Source organism: Marmota marmota, unplaced genomic scaffold, assembly GCF_001458135.2.
Source record: "Marmota marmota marmota unplaced genomic scaffold, marMar, whole genome shotgun sequence".
Taxonomy (NCBI): Eukaryota; Metazoa; Chordata; class Mammalia; order Rodentia; family Sciuridae; genus Marmota; species Marmota marmota.
In genome coordinates, this window is record NW_026000196.1 from 18,861,384 (window position 1) to 18,880,596 (window position 19,213).

Below are 19,213 nucleotides of genomic sequence, written 5' to 3' on the forward strand. Positions count from 1 at the left end.
ATAGAAATCTCCATCCATTTCCATAAAAGAACTGACCTTTGGGCCTCTTGAGTCCTGCTCTTAGGAGAAAGTCTGGGCTTCCTAGTACCTGTCATTGCTGCTAGAGTCCAATCTGCACTCTTGGTTGCATGACCATCAATGAGTGGGGATCCCGATCTTGAGCTTCCTTTTCAGTTTTTTCACCAGTGAGAGCCTTGAGGCTTCTCTATAAGAGGATCTGTTTTTTTCCCATTGGGAACAGCATACTCATCGGTTGCAAACTGAAACACAGAAAATCCAGGTAAGGAGGTGAGAACATATAAGTAAGCCAAGTGTTTCAAAATAGGAAGTGATGCCAACTGTGACAAATTGGAATAGGCAGGTCCCACCTAAGAACTTCTAACTAGCTCCACCTATTGATATGAGAGAACAATTTCTGATTTTTTCCCAGAGGTGCCATATTTGTACGTGAAATTTCCCAATTTAAAAAATTCTGTACAACTAAAGAGGTCTGTGACCTAATAAAGCCCTCAGGTCACAAACTTGCAAACTTTGGTCTAAAGCCATATTGGATGAAGGTATGTTTTCTCTATTAGCAAAGCTTCATTCCTGCTCTCAAAAAACATCAGGCCTTTACAGTCATGCTGCCTTTGCCCAGTTCTTTCTCCCTGCCTAGGAATCTGTAGACACAGCAAGATCCCTTGGAGGACTGCTAAGTATCCAAATAACTGAATAAAACTTGTTTATTTCAATTTTACTATTATTTCATCATTGGATAATGACTTTTGTGTTATTAACATTCAGTCAATCTCAATTAACATATAGAATATGATATTTTCCAAACCGACAATTTTACTAGTTTTTTAAGTAGTATTACTGTGTTATAATATAGTCCTAATTCTTTGAGTGGTCCAACAGATCAGAGCTACTGATTAAAGTTAAGAAGCAGTGTTAAAATAAAAAAGAAAATATGTAACAAAAATATAAGGTTAAATAGAGAAAGGACTCCAATGCAAATTTATAATGTGAATTTATATGTGCTCAGACTAGATATATGCCAGTGTAATTAATAAGCATGTGTCCAAATATAAATAAATAAATGGTTAAATAGGAAATACAAAGATTAATTTCTGAAAATTGAGGCTTTTTTTTCTTTTGAACTGATAATATATTCCTCCAATAATCCCTGGTTACAAAAATTTGACAAATATTGGTATAATCTGTCAATTTTTTTTATATAATTTTCAAGCGGAACACAGTGAGCTCCTGTCTGATAAAGCAATGAAAGTTCTTTTCTTTTTTTCACATAAGGAAGCATTTATTTGAGGTTTAACATGAAATCATACAAATAAAATTTGTATAAACACAAATCCACATTGAGTCATAACACAGATAGCAAAGGACAAAGTAAAAACAAAGAAAACTAATTGGCGGCTATATACAGTTGGACACAGTAGTTGTGTCTTGAACTCTAGAAAGTCTTTTACAAAATAATCATCTTAGATCAACAGAAGATGAATCTTCAATGTCGTCCTGCAAGATGGGTTTCTTTAGCATCTCCTGTTTTCTCCAATGTCCTCCTCTAGTATGGCTGGTAATTATTTTGGTGATTGCCACCCCCTCGAGAAGCCTTGCCATAAGTGCTCTGTTGACCTCGGCCACGACCCCTGGTACCACCTCGCCCACCAGCTGCAGCACCTCTTCCTCCTTTTTGTTGTTACTGTTGCTGCCTATATACCTCTTTGGGCAGTGCAACTTTGATTTCACACTTCCCAGAACCAATTTGATGATATCTGCTTTCTAACAATTTCTTTACTGGCTCTTCATCTGTATACGTGATAAAACAAAATCCTCTTCTTTCATTTGTTTTTGTATCCATGGGAAGTTCAATATTTTCAATCTCTCCAAAGGCTCCAAAATATTCTTCAATTTGTTCTTCAGAAGTATCTGGGCTCAATCCACCCACAAAAACCTTTTTAGGGGGTTCTTTCCCTTTCAAAGCTTTGGCCCTTTTGGGGTCTATCAATTTGCCATCCAGTTTGTGTTCTTTCAGTTCCAAAACCTTATCAACACTAGCAGCATCTTTAAAAAGCACAAATACAAATCCTCTTGATCTTCCAGTGACGGGATCTGTTTTAATCGTACAGTCTACAACCGTCATCCTGCTGATTCTTGCTCGCGTTGATCATGGATCCCTCTGCGAATTCTTCTATGTTGCTGTACTCGTTCATGTCCTCCATAGTGGCGGAGCTGTCGGCAGTGGGGTGCTGGCGCGCAGTCCTGGTCACCGCAGCAGCGGCGGCGGAGCGTTGTATGGAGCTGGATTTAAAATGCCGGCGGAAGAGCAGCAATGAAAGTTTTACAAAACCCCAAAATGCCTTCCAGCACAAACCCGATGAATTCTGTCTCTAAAGGAGAAGAAGCAGAACTAAAAATAATCACAATGGTCTTCTTAAACAGGTTCACTGATTTTCCAAGAAAAAAGCCCAGTATTGGGCTAGGGATGCAGCTCAGAAGTATAAATATTTGCCTAGCACATGCAAGGCCCAGAGTTCTATCACCCAACAATGCAAGAAAAAAATAAACAAACAAAACCCCTCAATGTTAATGACAATTATTATGTTCAGAGAGAAAACAAAACTAACACAGGAAAATCCATTATCAAATGACTCTGTCACTGGACATAACATTTCTCTTGGGAGAGGAACATCATGTAATATCAATACTATAGACCACAGAGGAGCAGCTGTGGTGTGCATTCCAGCATATATTGCACAATACAATTGAACCAAAGTACTAATGTAAAAGGTCTGAGCTTTCTCCTGGGTGGGTAGGGGTCAGCGTTTGAGGTTTGAACCTTTTCTTCTCTGATAGGACATTCTCTATGTAATTGATACTTGTGAATCATGACATTAACTGAAAAAATGAAATACCTTGGAGATAAGTAATTAAGGGCTACCTGGTACAGGTGCAGGGGGGCCGCTGCTAGGATACACAGAACACAAATTTATATCCTTGCTGCATGCTCATTTCTGTCTAGCTGTAACATACAGTGAAAAAGTGGACACAGTGTGGCTATGTGCTGTGCATGAGTTAAAGAAATAAGCAAGAAGTGTATCACCCTTGCTCTTCCACAGTGAAGTATGAAGACTATCTAGTGGAAGGATGTTCTCAGGAGAAATGTAAATGAATTTTATCATTACCATCATCATCATTGTCACTTAGGCCTCTCCATTGTGACATTTGAGTGCCTTCAAGATATGGCAGCTGGCTTCCTAAGAGTGATGCACGAAATGAAGCAAGAAGTAAAGCACAGCGCCTCTTTTGATATAGTCTGCAAAGTTGTACATCATCACTTTTGCTTCATTCTATTCATTTTCTTTATTCTATTAGAAGTGTTGAAGTATTAACCAAAATAATAAAATAACTCGATACAGAAGTCAAAGGAAATAGCATTTATTTGGGAAACAAGGAATTACAAATCCAGTACTCTGAATCTGGGAAGCCTTGAATTGTGTTCTGCATGGTAAATGCAAGGAGAGATTTTTGTGTGTGTGTCTGTGTGCTCGCACACATGCACATTATAATCATACAAAATAATGGGATTCACTGTGATATACTTGTACATGTACATAATATAATATATACACACACACAATGGAGTTTTATTCAGTCATAAAGAGGAATATATATGAAAGAGTAATAAGAAATCTCAGCATAGTTTTGATTTGTATTTACCTGATGTTAAACATTTTTTTCATATATTTGTTTGCCATTTGTATTTCCTCTTTTGAGAAATGTCTGCTTAATTAATTTGCCTATTTATTGAGTGGGTTATTTTATGGGATTTTTACTGTTGGTGGTGGTTTTGTTTGTTTGTTTGTTTTGTTTTAAGTGTTTAAGATTTTAAATTAATCTTCTGTTAGAAGAGTAGTTGGCAAAGATTTTCTCCCATTTGGTAGTTCTTTCTTCACATTTTTAATCATTTCCTTTGCTGTGTAGAAGCTTTTTAATTTGATGCTGTCCCATTTATTAACTCTTAGTATTATTTCTGAGCTTTAGGGGTTCTGTTGAGAAAGTTGTTGCCTGTATCTGCCTTGGAGTATACACTCTACATTTTCTTCAAGGAGTGGCTTCATTCCTAAATCTTTGACCCATTTTGAGTTTTATTTTGGTCCTAGGGATTGAACCCAGGGGCACTCTACCACTGTGCTACATCCCCAGATCTTTTAATTAATTTATTGATTTTGAGAGAGGGCCTTCCTATGTAGCTTAGAGTCTCACTAAGTGGCTGAGGTTGGCCTCAAACTTTTGATCCTTCTGCCTGGAGCCTCCGGAGTTTCTAGGATTACAAGCATATGCCATCATGCCTGGCTTGAGCTCACTTTTCATCCAGGTGAGAGAGAGGAGTATAGTTTCATTCTTCTACAAATGGATATCCAGTTTTACCAGCACCATTTGTTCTTTTAAAAGGCTGTCTTTTCTCCAATGTATGTTTTTGTCACTTTTGTCTAGAATCAGAAGACTGTATCTGAGTGGGTTTTTCTTGATGTCTTCGATTCTATTCCATTGGTCTGTGTGTATGTTTTTATGTCAGTACCATGCTGATTTTGTTACTACATTTCTATAGTATAATTTTTTTAAAAATGTTATGATGCCTCCAGCATTGCTCTTTTTTGCTCAGAATTATTTTGGCTATTGTTTCATATGAATTTGAGAACTGTTTTTTCTATTTCTGTAAAGAATGTCACTGATATTTTGCTGAGGATTGCATTGAATCTGTGAATAGCCTTTGGCAATATAGTCATTTTAACTGTATTAGTTCTGTTTTTTTGTTTGTTTGTTTGTTTGTTCTTTTCTTTTTTTTTAACAAGGGATTTCTACAGTAGATTTTTTTTTTTTGGGGACAGTTCATTGCCTGGCAGAACTCCTAAACTGCAAATCCTTTTTGATTGGTTCGTTAATTAGGGCACACCCAGCTGAGAGATGTTGAAGGCTGGCAGGATACTGACTTCAGTTGTTTATCCAAGACTACTGGGACATTCTGTGGTTTAACCCTTGGCAGGTGTGAATACAATCCTCTTGAAATCTCCCAGCTTCATTTTAGAAGATCTTGGTCTTAAGGACTTCATTTTCTTTCACAGAGGCAAGTCACTAAATCCAACCAAGACTCGAGGGGAAGGAAATTCGTTTTCTCTTCTCAGAGGAAGAAGTACACTGCACCCAGGACACACACCCTCACTGAAACAAGAGTGTCAAGAAATAACACTGATCTGTAAAATGTGTGACGCATCCTAATATTTCCAATTATATTTTATTTCATCTTTTTATAATGCTGGCTAGGACCACTATATTAATTTCATAACCCATTAATGTGTTAAAATGAGGAAATCACTGTTTCATATTCTATACATTTCTGTACTTTGATTTATCAACTTTGAACTATGTCTATTAAAGATAAATATATTGGAGTACTTAGTACTTATCTCCCACCTGCCCTCTTGAATGCTACCAATCAATTTTATTGTTATTTAATGTCCTTAAGTTGTCACTTGTATGATCTATTTATTCTGCTTTGTTGCCCTAATTAAATCTATCAATTTGTTGTAAAAAATTAAACTTAATAAAATAGTATGTACAGTATGATTATTCTGTTAATTAGTTTTCAGTTACTGTGACAAAATATGTGAGGTAAGAAATTTATAAGAAGGGAAAGTTTATTTTGGTTCATGGTTTTGGGAGTTCCAGTCCATGGTCTCTTGGCCCCATTGGCTTTGGGCCTTTGGCAAGACAGCATATCAGTGGAGCATAGATGGTAGAGGAGGCCTGTTCACTGATGGCATCCAGGAGCAGAGAAAAAGAAACAGGAAGGGATCAGGTCCAAAAATCCCTTTCAAGGACAGGCCCCCCAATGCCCTAACTTTCTCCCAGTAGGCCCCACCTCCTAAAGGTTCTGCCACCCTCTCAGCACCACAGGCTAGGGAACAAGCCTTCAACACATGGGGCTTTGGGGGACACTTACCCAAACTATACTAATTGTTCATTATTGTAGAAATAAATGGTGTAATTATACCTACAGAAAAGGAGATGGAATTCTAAATCTCCAACGTTCTACCAACCAAAGGAAAGTGCACCAAATATCAAAGCTCAATGGATTCTCCTTTGATTTCTTTTTAGTTTTCTGGGCTTCATCCAAGGCATATTCAGTTGCCACTCTTTCTGTCTTCATCTGGTCCTCTTTTTTCCTTTATTTTTAATTTTTTTATTTTGGTACTGAGTTGAACGCAGTAGCACTTTACCTCTCAGCTACAACCCCAGCCCTTTTTATTTTTTTCTTTAGAGACAGTGCCTCACAAAGTTGCTTAGGACCTCACTAATTTGCTGAGGATGACCTCAAACTTGTGATCCTCCTGCTTCAGCCTCCCAAGCTGCTGGAATTAGAGGCATATGTGTTCCTCTTTCTTAAATTCTCTTTTCCCCTGGTTAGCAGGTCATTTTGAGTCATATCTTATGTGGACTTGGTGATGTTCAACTTTCCAAGTCTCTGCATATCTGAAATGACTTTGTTTACCCCATACTTGGTTTGCTGTCTTTCCTGAGAATTCTGAGATATTGCTTCATTGTTTTCTACTAACCATTCTGTTAATATGAAACCTAATGTCTTCTGATTCTTATTCTCTTAAAGGTAATCTGTTTTGCTATTTAGTAACTTTTAGCCCTTATTTGGTAGACTTTTAATGACCTGGATCTAACTACCTGTCTTTTAATGTCTCTCATGTTTTCTTTGTCCTGCATCTCAACAAACTTCTTTTCCAGATTCATCTTAGCCCTGACCATTTCTTCTATCCACTGAACTTTTTATTTGACAGTCATATTTTAGTTGGTAGGAAAGTTTTCTTGCTCTCTGTTTGGTTCTTTTTTATAGCAACCAATCTTATTTTTGTGGATGCAGTATCCTAATTTTTCTAAGATTACTAATTAGAATTTCAAAATAAGCATCTCTCCCCTGGGCTTTTTCTTTTCTTTTTTTCCTCCTAAGATCAGCTGTTTGGTTTATTCCCCTGGTCTTTTTAAAAAATAATTTGTAAAATTGTGGTAAAATATACTTGAATTTGCCATTTTAGTCTTTTTTCCTTCCTTCTCCTTCTCCTTCTCCTTCTTCCAGGGATTAAACTCAGGGGCACTTGACCACTGAGCTACATCCCCAGCCTATTTTGTATTTTATTTAGAGACAGGGTCTCACTGAGTTGTTTAGGGCCTCACGTTCACTGAGGCTGGCTTTGAACTTGTGATCCTCCTGCCTTTGCTTCCCGAGCTGCTGGGATTACAGGCATGCACCATCGTGTCTGTGTCCGGCTTAATCGTCTTTTAAGTGTACAGTCCAGTGATGTTAAGCATATTCACAATGTTTTGCAACCATCACCACTGCCCACCTCCAGAATCTTCCCAAACTGAAACTCTGTTCCCATGAAACATTATTTCCCATCCCCCTCTCGCCTACTTTCTCAGGAGTTGCCACTGTTATACTACCTCTATGAGCATGAGTATCCTAGATCTCTTGCTCAAATGGAATCACAGGTCAGTCCCTTTGTGTTTGACTGAGTTCACGTAACATGGTTACTTCATCACCTTGGTCTTTTTCATGCAGCTGGTTTTCATCCAGGGCCCAGTGATTCTTGAGCCAGGTCATCTGTATGAATGGTCAGGAGTTGCAGTTTCTCCACAGGCATTCCTGTCCATGGGGGTCCTGAGTATAGCCTCTGTCCCAGTGGGCAGGGTTGTTCTTGCCCAGCAGGTTTGCTTATAATAGGTGTGGTGAAGGCAGGCAGGTGAGGCAGCGGGGCAAAATTAGCAGGATTCTGTTCTGGGGATGGAGTGCTTTAGCGGCCTCACTGTCTTTTGTTCCTCTTGGTGTCTGATGTGAGTGTTTTGGGAGTTATCCGGAACCCTGCTTGGCTTATTGTTCAGACTCTCGCCCCCAAACCCAAATTGCCTCTCCAGGCAGACTGTCTTTCTCCAGGGGGCTCCGATGTGATTCTTACACCAGCTTTGAGTGCTCTGTATAAACGGGGAGGCAGGAAGGATGCAAGTCCGCTGACCATGCTAGATCAGATCTTGACGCAAATGGCAGAATTTCTTCCTTTTTAAAAGGCTGAAAAGGATTCCATTGTGTATAGAGACCACATTTTCTTTGTCTGTTCATCTGTTGAGACAAGTTGATTCTACAACCTGGCTATTGTGAACAGTGCTGCAAGGGACATGGGTAGGCAGAAATGTTTTCAACATGCTGATTTTAAATCTTTGGGGTAAACACCCAGAGGTGAAATTACTAGATCAAAGAGTGGTTCTCTATTTTTAGGCTTTTGAGGACACTTCATATAGTTTTCCATCATAACTGTACTAATTTATATTCCCAATAAGATATGAGAGCTCCACTTTCTCTATATTCTCACTGGCATTTGTTATTTTTTAATCTTTATGGAAGTAATGTGAAAGTTGTTGGAGTTGAATGAAATTGCCTAGCTCAACCCTAACCCCCCAAAAAAGTAAATAAAGCTGGAAGGTTATGAAGGAAGCATTCCTATGATTACCTGAGGGTGATTGTCACAAAAGACTCTTCAGAACCACAAGCTTGCACAGAGACCCCACAACATTATATAAAAGTACTTCTACAAGGAAATTTGCCCAGAAACTCTGTGCTCAACCTCAGACTAATGCCATTCTTGTTATTAATCACTGTGGTCAAAAGTTATAATTTCAAAATATCTGATGTAGTCTTCCTCATAATTTAAATATGACTTCCCTCTTACTGAACCTCTTTGAATATACCCCTAATTTACTATGGCATGTGTATTCCTATTGCAATGCTCCTCTAGTCCCAAACAAATATAATTGTTTATTTATAGAATAAATAAATAAATAGAATATCAGATTTTTTAAATTTAAGTATATGTCTTTTTTTATAGTAGCTATTCTAGCCATTGTGATTTTAATTTTCACCTCTCTGGTGATTAGAGGAGTTGAACATTTTTTCATTTATATGTCATCTTTTGGGAAATGCCTATTCAAGTCCCTTGTTCTTTCTTAAACACATTATTTGTTTTCTTTTTTTAATTTTTTTTTCTTTTTTAGTTGTTGACCTTTATTTACTTTATTTATTTATATATGATGCTGAGAATTGAATCCAGTGCCTCACACATGCCAGGCAAGTGCACTACCGCTGAGCCCCAGCCCCAGCCCTTGTCTTCTTTGAGTTCCTTGTATATTTAGATATTAGCCCTTGTCAGATGTATGGTTTGCAAATATTTTTATCTAGTCTCTAGGTTGTCTCTTCACACTTTAAATTGTTTCCTTTTTGTGCAAAAGCTTTCTAATTTGATGTAATTCCATTTCTCTTTTTTTTTGTTTTTGTTGCCTGTGCTTTCGGAGTTAAATCTAAAAACTCTTTGCCCAGACCAATGTTGTATGAATTTTCCTCCATGCTTTCTTTTAGTTGTTTTACAGTAGAATTGGGGAACACTGTATTAAGTAAAAATCAGCCCCATGCAGAAAAATAAATATCACATATTCTCATTTATATGTGGACTCTAAATTGAACTCATAGAAGAAGAGGGTAGAAGCTAGGAGGTGGGAGGAATAGTTAGATATGAGGAATGAGTTGGCTTTGGGGTATTCGTTTGTTGAGATTGTTGCACAGCATGGTGAATATAGCTAATTGTTGAGTACTGTACATTTCAATGTCATGAGAGGGTGGAACTCAACTGCTCTCATCATGAAATCTGCCAAATCTTTGAGGTGATGGATGGTTGGTTGGCTTGATTTGGCCATTCCACATTGTACTAAGAAAATAGTGACATCACTTTGTTCCCTGTAAATATATACAGCTATTATTTGTTGATATACAATTTTAAAACACAACTCTTTCTTCTTCTAGCACCTTAGGGACTGTAGCACCTGCTTTTGTGGTTGATAGACTTGGGGCGTGGTGCTTTCCTTGGGGCTTTGACTATCCTAAATGGGGTTTTGTACACAGAAAGGAATCCTTCTATTTACTTATTTTACCCCATATTATATTATTATAGTTACAAATGTAAAAAGCTTGCTTCCCTTCAACATTTAAGCTTAACTAATAGCACTTATTTTACTTTTAATTTTATTATTTTAATCAAAATCAGAATAATCCTTTTCACATATTCTTTTTCAGTGAACTCATGCATGTAATGTTAAACGTCATTTATATAGTTAGCAAATCAAATTCCTATTTTAATGCACTTGCCCCTCTTAAACATTTCAAATACATCAAGGGAGGATTACAAATATAAGAAACAAATCTTCCTAAGCATTTAAACCACTCTTATCAATCCACTAAATCAATCTTCTAAAATAAATTGTAGATAAAATCCTTCTAAGCCTTTTAAAAATCATTTAAAAAATTAAGAGTATGCACATGATAACCGTTATATTTAAACACAAGTTACATAAGCGTACACTGAGTTTTTATACTTTTCAGAGATTATAAATTATTCATCCAACTAAGGGGAACAAAACAAGCACATCACACTGACTGACATTACAAGGTCAAAAGCACGGGACACTGATACACTCTCTAAATGAAATAACTTGGAGATCCCCAGGGCACAAGGACCCAGCAGTTCTGGGCGGGGCACCATCTTATGAGCACACTTTGTCTATCATGGCATCAGCAATTGCCAAGTTTATGACTTACAATTATATCAGTTTGGATAATTTCAATTAACTGAAAATCCAGTGATCCCCCCCTCCCCCCTGAAAAATGACCTACCCTTAAATTAGTGAATACTTTCCAGGTCTTAGTTTTAAATTTAATCTTCTATAGTTCTTGTGTAAATTCCTTCACTAAAGTTTAAAATATCCTAATAGAATTTTGAGTCACTGGGATTTACCTGCATCCTCTTTGTTCACCTTATCCAGAGTGATCAACTATCCTCATTTTATTTCAATGTTATGACACATAAGAGACTTGTTGTATTTCTTCACTGTTGTTCATTAAGACTGTCTGATTTGTACACATCAAAATCCCATATGAACAATCTATGCCAGAGTCTTCTCAGAATTACAGATTTAATTCTGTGTGGCTAAAAGAGAATTATGAAATATCCAAGCTTAGTTTCTGCCATTAATTTTCTTGCTAAGCTTTCTGGGATTATTGGTCTATGGAAGCTGACTTCAGATTACTTATCTCATTTTCCTGTTATTTATTTTAGTCTTTCAGTATATCTTTAAAAAGTCTACAGTTTTAAAAATTCCCATTTATATCTTTGGCAGCTAGCACAATGTCTGGCAAATGGTATATGTTCCACAGTTATTGATTGAATGGGAAGGATGACGACATAGATAGTTTATTATCTTCAATCACTTGTACCTCAGTCATCCAAATACTTTCTGGGAGGAATTTAACATATGTGAAAATGTGGGCTAAGAATAAATGTGTCTTAACTTCCTCTCAATGTCTTTTTGAAATTTTATACTTCATATTATCCACAGCATCAATCTGACAGATGTAAACTCTGAACTTCCAATTGCTGGTGATTAATAAAACAGGATTTTACTGGAATCCTTCAATACACATTTTATTGTGCAGGGAGCAAATGTTATAACTGCTTTTTTAAATTTTTTTATTTACCAAGTGATTTGTGCCACTAACCCATGCCTGACCCTGTCCTTTCCCACCTCTTGATTAGTCTGATGATGCTAGACATAGCTCTGGGTCAAATGCAGAAAACACCAGATGGTGTCATACCACTTAGAGAAAACAAACAAAGCTCATTTGGTGTGGGGAGGGGGTAGAGGAGTATGGAGCAGATCATATTGCACTAAAATCTCTGGATATGAAGGCTGGAGTCAGGATAAATTTGGACAATATACCTATGGACTTGAAAGAGAAATAAAAAAATCTGAAAGAAATAATGCTTAGAAAAGGATAATACTAATGAATAGTTAGAAATCTTTGTGTTAAAGATTGTAGTCTGGTTACTTGATATATTCTCTATCGTCTTTAGAAATATAACTCATATTTGTTCAGGCAGAAAGAGTACTAATCTAAAAGTCATATTTCTCAACCTCCCCTGCAGTTAAGGGTTTAGTCAATTAAATTTAAATGAAATCTTTGATTTTTTTTCCCCTGCAACTCTTTTTAAAGGGGGACGGCCTTGTTTGAGAGTCTATCTGCATCTTGTTCTTCCCTTTCTATTCTCCTAAATTGCAGACATACTGGCTGGAGCTCTGACAGCCATTTTGTGACTTGAAGATAGAAGCAACTGCTAAAGAATGAATACCAAACAGAGAGAAAGAAGTGCCTGAGAGTCCTTCATGACTTTACGGAGTCACCTTACTAACCAGAATACACACACACACGCACACACACACACATATTTTATATATTTTCTGGTGAATATATGTGGAGGGAGCTTTAATTTTTTTAAGCCACTATAATAGGTTCTCAATTACTAGTCCAACATAATTCCTAACTGACACATCCTAAAATTGTGAATGTACATTACATAATAAATCAAAGATAAGTTAACTCATAGGACAAACATTTATTAAGCACCCACTATGTGCAAGGAACTGGGAAAGACATTGTGGAAATCACACAATGATCCTATTTTTCAAGAGGTCGCTGTTTGCAGAAAGAGGTAACACATGTGCATCTGAAGAGTAATATAATAAAGTGGGAACAGTGGCACATGCCTGTAATCCCAGCTACTCAGGAGGTTGAGGCAGGAGGATCACAAGTTTGAGTAGCTATACTTATATCAGATAAATAGATTTTAAAACAAAATCTGTAAAAAGAATAAAATAAGGTCACTACTTAACAATAAAAGGATCAATTCAACCAAAGGAAATAGTGATTGTAAATATATATGTGCCCTATGCTGGAACACTCAATTGTATAAGCAAATATTAGATCTGCAAGGAGAGATGGACTCTAATGCTGTAATATTTGAGGACTTTCAATGCCCTGATTTCATCAATGGGGAGATCATTCAGACAAAATGGGGCTGTGACCAATAGTTTTGTTGGATGGGACTTGGAAGGAACACAGTTGGACAACTGGTAACAAGGAAGTCTAGGAGGAGGTAAGCGGATAGAGTTCTCTGAATGGAAGAAAAGCATGAAGATGTTTGTGTCCCATGTGAACATGCTCACCGAAAAGTGACCTCAGCAGAAGAGGATTTTAATAATCAAGCCGATAAAATATCCTGTCCTATGGAGATCTGTCTACTTCCTCAGTCGATCCTGTCATTGCACAAAGGGCTCAAGAGCAAAGTGGCCGTGGGGGCAGGGATGGAGGTTGTGCAGAGGCTCAGCAACATAGATTCTGTTCGCCAAAGCTGACATGGCTCTGCCTGCTGCTGAGTGCCAAATCTTCCAGAAGCAGAGACTAACTTGGAGTCCCCCCCCCCCCCCCCGCACTTCAGGGATGATCAACCAGTCAGGAACCAGGTGGCAGGTTGATTATATTGGACTATTTTCATCATTGAAGGGGCTGTGTTTGTGAAATTGACAGTCTGGTTAAGTACACAACGCTTCTGCCAAGTCTACTATCTGTGGACTTACAGAATGCCTTTTCCACTCTCATGGTACTCCACATGCAGTTACTTCTGACCAAGGAAGTCACTGCGCAGCAAATGAAGTATAGCAGGGCGTCCACAGATCTTACCATATTTCCTACTGTCTTATTTAGGCCATCTGGGCTACCATAGCAAAATACCATTAATTGGCAGCTTATAAACAGCAGAAACTTGGGGCTGGGGTTGGGGCTCAGTGGCAGAGCACTTGCTTGGCATGTGTGAGGCACTGAGTTCAATCCTCAGCACCGCATATAAAATAAATAAAAAATAAAGGTAAATCAACAACTAAAAAATATTCTAAAAATAATAAAATAAATAGCAGAAACTTATTTCTCACAGTTCTGAAAGCTGTAAAGTCCAAGATCAAGGCACTGGCAGATTTGGTGCCTGATGAAAACAGATTTGCAGCTCATGGAAGTTGTCTTCTTGCTACATCTTCTTATGATGGAAGAGGCAAACAACCCAGAGGCTTGGGAGGCTGAGACAGGAGGATCACGAGTTCTATTTTATAAGGGTACTAATCTGGTTCAACAGGGTTCTGACCTAATCATGGACTTTTGACCCATCAGTTCCTAATGCCATCACCCACCGTGGGGGTTAGGATATCAACATATAAATTTGGAGGGACATGAACATTCAGACCATTGCATCCACTATTCTGAAACAGTTGACTTCGTAGAATGGTGGAATGGCCTTCTGAAGATTAGAGCACCAGCTTGGTGGACATTCCTGGGCACGGTTTCCCATAAGGCCACAAATGCTCTGAATAGTGTCTAACACACAGTGCTGTTTCTCCCGTATCCAGGATTCACAGACCCGGGAATCAAGGAATAGGAATGGGAGTGGCACCATTCACTAGAGCCCATTTTGCCTCACAAGCAAAAAACCAAAAATTTGTTTTGTTTTGTTTCCTGTCCCCGTGAACTTACACATGTTGGCCTAGAGGTTTCAGTTCCAGGGGGAGAAATCCTTTAACTAGGAGATACAACAACAATTTCATTGAACTGGAAACTAAGACCAACTGCTGCCTGGCCACTTTGGATTCCTCATGTCTCTAAATTAACAGTGAAAAAAGGAATTATTGTGCCAGTTGGGGGTAATTGATCCTGGCTACCAAGGGGGAAATTGGACTCCTAATCCATGAAGGAGGTAAGGAAGAGTATGTCTGGAATTCAGAGGTTCCATTAAGCATCTCACAGAATTACTATATTTTATGATTAATGTAGTTTTCAATGGAAAACTACATTAATCCAATTCATGCAGGACTGCTAATGGCAGAAACCCTTTAGGAATAGGGTGTGGGTCACCCCACCAGAAAAAGAATCACAACCAGATGAGGTGCTTGCTGAGGATTAAAGAATTATGAAAGGAGTGGTAGAAGAATGTAGTTATAAATACCAGCTATGACCACATGACCCATTATAGACATCAGGACTATAATGGACAACAGTATTTTTTCTTTTTTAGGTTATGAATATTGGTATATGTCTGTGTGATATCATGTAACACCCATCATGTAACTTAAGATGTACTGCTGGGCATGGTGGTGCACACCTGTAAACCCAGAGGCTTGGGAGGCTGAGATAGGAGTCCGGATCACGAGTTCAAAGCCAGCCTCAGCAATGGTGAGGTGCTAAGCAACTCAGTGAGACCCTGTCACTAAATAAAATACAAAATAGGGCTGGGGATGTGGCTCAGTGGTTGAGTGCCCCTGAGCTCAATCCCTGGTACCAAAAAAAAAAAAAAAAAGTACTGATTTTTTTTCTGTCATGGTATTTAAGAATTGCTGCATATATACACATGGATGTATAACCAATGTGATCCTGCAATCCGTACACGTGGAAAAATGAGAATTCATACCCCTATTTGAATCAAATGTATGATATGTCAAGATCATTGTATTGTCTTGAACAACTAATTAAAAAAAGAAAAAAAAAGAATTGTTGGTTTTATATTTAAGTTAGAGACTGTCAAGGAGAAGAGTAACCATCATACAAGGATGCATCTTCTTTGGGGGAAAGAGATAGTGCATTTAAAAAAAAAATTAGTTGTAGATGGACACAATACTTCCATTTTATTTATTTTTATGTGGTGCTGAGGATCGAACCTAGTGCCTCACTCATGCTAAGCCACTGCTCTACCACCGAGCCACAATTGCAGCCCCAAATTAGTGCATTTTTCCTTGTACACAGATAGTTGTATCATGGTAGATAGAAGTAAGACGTATTCATTATTTAGAGATTAAATATGGTCTAAGAAGATATATATGGGCACTAAACTGATAAGCAGTGGACTTGTGGTGGTTAACTTTATATGTCAACTTAGATGAGTCACAGTCATTTGACTGTGACTGAGATATTTGGTCAAATGTTATTCTGGATATTTGTGTGAGAATTTTTTTGGGTTATCTTAATATTCAGTTGGTGGACTTTGAGTCATGCACATTACCATGCATAAAATAGGTGAGCCTTGTGCAATCAGTTGAAGACATTAATAGAACAAAGACTGACTTCCCTTGACTAAGAAGGAATTCTGCCAGCAGACTGCATTTGGACTCAAACTGCCACTCTTGCTGGGTCTCCAGCCTGCCAACTGACCCTGCAAGTTTTAGACTCATGAGGCTCCAGATCACATGCACCCACTCTGATAGATAAAGATATAAGTATTTTTATATCATGATTGGTCTGTTTTGAAGATAATTTTATCTAATTCAGAAAAAAATTTCCCAGAAAATGAAGCGAACAAAAAAAAGTAAGTAAAAACAATAACAACCAGTAGGTAAAAGATAAGAAAATTAGAGGATTAGGGGGCTGGAATTATAACTCAGTGGTAGATTGCATGCTTAGCATACATGAGTTTCCCTGTGTTCAATCCCTAGCAACATCAAAAAATTTGTTTAAATAGAAAAACATGATGGGCTGGGGATGTGGCTCAAGCGGTAGCGTGCTCACCTGGCATGCGTGCGGCCCGGGTTCGACCCTCAGCACCACATACAAACAAAGATGTTGTGTGCGCCGAAAACTAAAAAATAAATAAATATTAAAATTCTCTCTCTCTCTCTCTCTTTCTCTCTCTCTTTAAAAAAAAAGAAAAACATAAGATTATACCAGGAAACTTGATATCCAACTATAAAGAGTCAGTTTTGGAAAGAGTCAAGAGACACAGGAACACAGAAGAAAATATCAAAAAACTAATACAAGAAAATTCTCTAAAACTCAAGAGTTACACTTTTTTTTCTCAATGAGTGGGTTTACAGTAACTGACCAAAGTCCCACTCCATAAAATATTGTTATGAAATGTTAAAGGAGAGGGATTAATAGAAGATCCAGAATTTTCCAAAGACTGGAAAAATCAAACAAGACAACGATGTACTCAAAATACAGAACACAGTGTATTTCTCATCAGCAACACTGGAACCTAGAAAACATTGCAGCAATGAGCCAAAACGTTAAGTGAAATTATTTACGGTCTGGAATTCTATATCCAGTCAAAGAATGGATTAAGATGATGATAATGGCATTACTTTTCAGATATGTGGTGTCTCAAAATACCTATCTCATGTACTTTTCATCAGGAAATTACTAGAAGAGGTTATCCATCAAAACAAAGAAGTAAATCAAGAAAGAAGATATTAAATCCAGAATCCTGGGGACTCAATATAGAAATGAGATTAAAGAGCATTCCCAGGACAACAGCAGGGCATAAACCTAGAGGGCTAATCTGTATAGATTTGCACAATAGGATGTAGGGTTTTAGAAGGGAGGCGTCCAGAAGAAATGAAACTGATAGACTATGTTCTAAGTTTATGGAAAATTGTATTGCATTTCACATGAGTGTCACTAATGTTAGAAGACTTAGCTGTGGATTCTAGAAAACATGGCAATTACTAACTTCAGGAAAAAATAAAACATTGCATTAGGAAAGAAAATCTAATCATGGTATAATACTAGGTTCAGTACTAAACAGTGTTTAAATAGTCACAATGAAGAAATATGTGGACTTAACCCCAAATGTTGATGATCTGCAGGAAGGAATATATAAATCTCTTGCCTGAGATTGCCAGCATTCTGGAGAAGGGAGCTCAGTATCTCATTGCTCAATGTACAGACTTTCCTATAACTCTCTATTTCAGTCTGGTAGCCTACTCTGTTAAACTGATGCCAGTCCCTGCCTTTTCTCTTGATAACATACTCTCATTTTTGCTGGAGAGAGATGATACCTAGGAGACTAAAGGGTTCCTATTCCAGCTTTCAAAGTAACCTTATTTATTTATTTATTTTGGAATTTGTTATAATATATTCATACATGCACACAATAAAACAATATAATTTGATCAGTCTCCTTCCCTAGTACCTCCCCTTTCCATTCCCCTCATTCTCGTCTTCTCTTCTACTGGTCTCCTTTCTATTTTTTTTTAAATTTGTCCTAATTAGTTATACATGACAGTAGAATGCATTTTAACACATTGCACACAAATGGAGCACAACTTCTCATTCCTCTGGCTGCACATGGTGCAGTCATATCCGTACATAGGGTAATAATGTCTGTCTCATTCTACTGTCATTCCCATCCCCACAGCCCCACCCCTCCCCTCATTCCCCTCTGCACAATCCAAAATTCCTTCATTCTTCCCTAACCTCCCCCACTATGGATCAGCATCTGCTTATAGAGAAAACATTCAGCCTTTAGTTTTTTGGGACTGGCTTATTTCACTTAGCATGATATTCTCTAGTTACATTCATTTACCTGCAAATGTCATGATTTCATTTTTCTTTAAGGCTGAGTAATATTCCATTGTGTACATGTACCACATTTTCTTCATCTGTTATGGGGCATCTAGGTTAGTTCCACAGTTTCAGTGTTTTTATGTCCCTCCATGTACATCTGTCTTTCATGGGACCTGGTGTTTATATTTTACAGTTCATTCCTTTGCATTTCTGTGGTTCCACAATGCCAATGAACTTGCTTCTCCCTAGCCCTACCCTAGAGAGCCACTTAGGTTGGTCACCCTTCTTCTGTTAAGTCATTTACTATATTACCACTGTTTTCCAACTTCTGAAATGGAGTTTCAGATTTCTTCATATTTCAATGATGATGGAATTTTATTTTTCCCTTCCTTGTTCTTTTGAGCTGATTTTTTAAGAGGGGAAATGTTTTTATTACTGTATCTTTAAACTGAAAGCCCATATTGTTGCCAATATTTAATATTTGGGAGAAAGACCATGAAAATATGTGTTTACATGAATTTGAAGATTTAGAAACACTACCTAACGTTTCCACATGATGAAACTTGACTGGTATTGAGTAGTGGTCACTCCTTTCTAAAAAGGACCTGCAGGACCAAGCACGGAGGTCACAGCTTCCTCTCTACTAACACCTAATGTTTTGCTCATTAGCAGTAAGTTCTTTGCACTACTGGCATTTGAGTTTGTGAGCCTGGGTCTAAGGTATCTCTCCAGCTACAGCCCACAGGAATAAGTGGCTGCAGTTGAATAAGAAAAGGTCGTTGGAGGAGATGAAGACAAGGAACTAAGAGGCAAGGCTGTTGGATGGTTCATTCATGTGGCTGTTGAAGTCATTAAGAATTATGCCAGAAATAGAAGTGGAGAGGAAGTCAGTAA

The 19,213-nt window shown here is 37.7% G+C and overlaps 1 pseudogene across 1 annotated transcript; it reads right to left on the reverse strand.

Annotated features, from left to right (window-relative positions):
* Window positions 1-1,294: 1,294 nt before the first annotated feature.
* On the reverse strand, window positions 1,295-6,801 carry LOC107148514 (annotated as a pseudogene). The gene is made up of 2 exons (XR_001504286.2): window positions 6,736-6,801; window positions 1,295-2,387 (listed from the first exon to the last, which is right to left on the reverse strand). The product of XR_001504286.2 is annotated as a heterogeneous nuclear ribonucleoprotein D-like (transcript).
* Window positions 6,802-19,213: the final 12,412 nt, after the last annotated feature.